The following is a 3,931-nucleotide window of genomic DNA, read 5'->3' on the forward strand; positions in this document are numbered from 1 at the left end:
GGTTAGGTTTCAGATTTTCTGTTCATACATTTCAATTGCTTTCATTCATAATCTTCACTTTTTTTATTCCTCACTGTAACAAGGGAAGCCACATTGTGCGCAACCCCTCCTGGCCAGAAGTCACCCTGCAACACCTGCCTCTGTTCCCCCACAAGGGCCTCTTTTGCAGACTCCACACTCTTTTTCTGAGGTCAAAATACCCCTCCTTGGGGCCTGGGTTTATTCACAAAATATAAACTGAAAATAAAACAAAGCCCAACAAACAAACATTTATCTTCCTGCTCCCAAGTCTCCCTGCCTGGAGAGCTTTTGCTGTCTTTCCCCTGCTCTGCCAGGGTCCCCCTTGCCTTAGCAGGCTACTGCCAGCACTTTCTAATTGGAATTTTAGGCTACATCTACACTGTCCTGCAGGGTGCACTAAAATGCTGCTCTATAACTCCTCCATGTGGATGCCAGGGACTTGAACTAGCAGGTTCCTTCTTCACACAAACGTAGTCCTGTTTGAAGAGGATTACATGAAGGCAAACTTGGAACCTTATGGGTTGCACCTGCAGCATACACACAAGGGAGTTACAGTGCAGCATCTCGTTGCGCATTGCTATTCACACCCCCCCATGGTCCAAACTGCTGGACAGTGTAGATCGGGGTGCACAACCTATGGCCTGTGGACCATACACAGCCCACCAGAGCATTTGATAAGGCCTGCGGCCTCCTTCAACACAACATACCAACGGCCAATTCATTAGCGTTTTTTCCATCATGTTTACGTCATTGTAGTTTACACAAGTATGTAAACCGACAATATCGTACACAGAAACAACCTATCTAAATACATACAAAACAAGCTGAACTTCAAATATCAATCAATACAAGTGACTTTAAATCTTATTAAAATATGTAGAATCTGTTTGGCCCACATCAGGTTTATGTGGCACTCCTGTGTAATAAGGTTGGGCACCACTGGTGCAAATAAACCCTGAGTCACAAATCCCAGGACTCTGCTGGAGCCTCCTCACTCCCAGCAGTCTTTGCTCTCCCTGAGTTTTCACCTCACTTCAGCTTCCAGCTACTCTGTATGGGGGAATCACCTGATCCCTGTCAGGTGTGCCTCCTTCAGTAATCAGGGCTGGCTGCCACAGCAATACCGAGTTTACAGCAGTGCCGTGGGGCCCAGACCATGCTCAAAAGGGCCCCCAGCCCAGTCTGCTCTGTTTGCACTTTGCCCTGAGGCCCTGCCAGCCTGCTGGCTCCTCTCTGCTCCCAGCCCCTCCTCCTCACTCCTCTCTGACCCCTTGCCCCACCCACCTTCTCTCTGTCCCCTGGCCAGACCTCAGTGCGGCTCTGGCTCTGGCCAGTTTGGGATGAGGGGGCAGTGAGGGGGCTTGGCTGGGCTCCTCCAAGCAAGAGCGTTCTGAGGGAGCCAGGCCAGGGCAGGGGCAGGCCCTTGCCTGGCTGAGTGTGCTGCTCCCGAGGGGCCGACGCAATTCCCCATCCTGGGACTGGAACCAGCCTTGACCACGCTGCCAGCTCAGCCCAGTCAATATGGTCGCCTCCCAGCAGGGCTGGTGAGTGCAATGGGGTTGGCGGGGGGTGGCACTCTGTAGTTGTGGTGGTGGGGCTGTGAGGAAAGGTACTGGGCAGTGGTGGGTCACATGGGTGGGGGAGATGTGTGAGTTGGGGCGCTAAGGAGTGGGGGTTCTGGGCAGTAGTGGGGAGCTGTGGGTGGGAGGGGATGGAAAGTTGTGGTGGGGGTTGGGAGACACTGGGCAAGGTGCTGGTGTGCAGGGCATTGTGCATTTTTTGGGAGGTTGTGGGAGGCACTGGGCATAGCAGGTCCAGGGGATGCTGGGACTAGGGAGTGGGGTGGTGCTGGGCAAGGGTCTGGGGGGCACAGGCCAGGCCCACCCCCAAGGGGAAGAGGCACTCTGGCAGCACAGGGCTGGGTGGCCCAGTTTGCATCTGGCAATTGCTGGTTTGTGAACAGTGCCCTTGCACTGGACTGGGCGGGTCAGAGCCACCCCCACCATGCCATGCCCCATTGCCCCAGCCGGCACCTCACTCCTGGGAGTGACCTCCCCATGCCGTGCTCTATTGCCCCCAAGCTTTACTAAAATCATCTACTGTCTGCCCCCCATCCACGAGGGTTATTACCTTGTCAAAGAAGAATATTAAGTTGGTTTGACATCCTTTGTCTTGACAAATTCATGTTGATTGTTACTTATCTTACTTTCTTCTAGATCAGTGGTTCCCAAACTTTAACAACTTGTGAACCCCTTTCACTAAAATGTCAAGTCTCACGAACCCCTCCTAAAATGTATATTTCCAGGGATTTTCTCCTTTACATAAGTATAAATTATAAAAGCAGTGATCTTGGAAATATAAAATTTGTTTTATGACATGCTTATTACACTCGGTTTATTAATTATTATTTATCATTACAATAAGTTATTACATTATGAAAACAGCAACACTCTTTCAAGATCTCACTTCCGTAGCATGTAGCACTTTGAATAAACCTGTTATAAGACAAGGCTGCTGTGTTTCATCAAGGAGTGGCAGATGTGAAACAGCATGAAAGTATTTAAGAAGCCAACTCAAAGAGTTCCTCCTAAACAAGCATTCAGGTCTTGAGCAGTCCAGGAAAACAACTCATGTTAGAACAAAGCTTAAACTTGTTCTTCAAAATAATTTTAAAAACAATACTAGCTGCCTATTTAATTTTAAAAACCGCTAAAATATCCTCCTCCCTTTCCATTTCTTATAGGGAGTCTTGAAGTTTAAGTCCCCTCAGTGTGTTAGATGTGTTTGCTTTGATCTCCTTAGCTCTTTGAAGTCCAGGGGCTCTGGCTGCTGGCCCAGCATCCCTGGGGTCCCTAGGGACAGCTCTGTCCACCATTAGGGAATTTTTTCCCCATGAACCCCCTGTAACATTTTGTGAACCCCCAGGGGTTCACAAACCCCAGTTTGGGAACCACTGTTCTAGATGCTTACAAATTGATTGATTGATTATTTGCTTCATTATTTTTCTGGCTACCAGTATTAAGCTGACTGGTCTATAATTGCCGGAGTTGTCTTGTTTTCCTTTTTATAGACAGGTACTATATTTGCCCTTTTCCAGGCTCTGAGATGTCTCCCATCCTCCACTAGTTCTCAAAGATAATGCTAATGGGTCAGCGATATCTTCAGCCAGTTCATTATTGTGGCAGAGCTCCAGCTTTGACTCAGGAGATCCTGTGCTTCTAGATGGTTAGGGATTGCCTCAGAGGTTTGCTGTAACCCTCAATGTAGCCTCTCTCCCCTCCCAGAGACAAGGGTTATAGCTTACTGACTCACTTTCACCATTGGCTAGTCAATGGGTTTGGTGTAAGAACCCTTTTTAGTCCCTCTCTTCCTACTTAGGGAATCATTTTTGTAGAGGGGTGGGGAGGGTTGAGGAGAACCCAGGCCCATCCTCTTCTCCAGGTTCCAGCCCAGGGACCCCAATGGCACTGGCAACAGGTAGTTTTCCTATACCACCAGAGCTACAGCCTTTCCCTGGGCTACTTCCTCAAACAAACCCTAGCAGCACCCTGACCATGCTTGTCCTCTGGATCTTTTACTGTGCACCGTCTTTCTCCCAGTCTTCCCACTACACACCTACTTACTCTCAGTTCCTACCAGCCAATCTCTCTGAAGGGACTTCCTTTTAAACTATTCCCAGCCTGTTCTAAACAGGCTTCAGGTGACCTGATTAGCCTGTTTCCCTTGATTGCTTCTAATCTGTTCTTAATTGGTTCCAGGTGTCTTATGGAGTCTGCCTGACCTAATTGCTTCTAGTACCTTCCTGACTGCACTGGGACAGCCCTTGCCCTGGTCACTCAGGGAACAGAAAACTATTCATCCAGTGTCCAGTATGTTTTCCCTCTCTAGATTCCTGTACCCAACCAGTCTC

The sequence above is a fragment of the Mauremys reevesii genome, linkage group 1, assembly GCF_016161935.1.
Source record: "Mauremys reevesii isolate NIE-2019 linkage group 1, ASM1616193v1, whole genome shotgun sequence".
NCBI classification, from domain to species: Eukaryota; Metazoa; Chordata; order Testudines; family Geoemydidae; genus Mauremys; species Mauremys reevesii.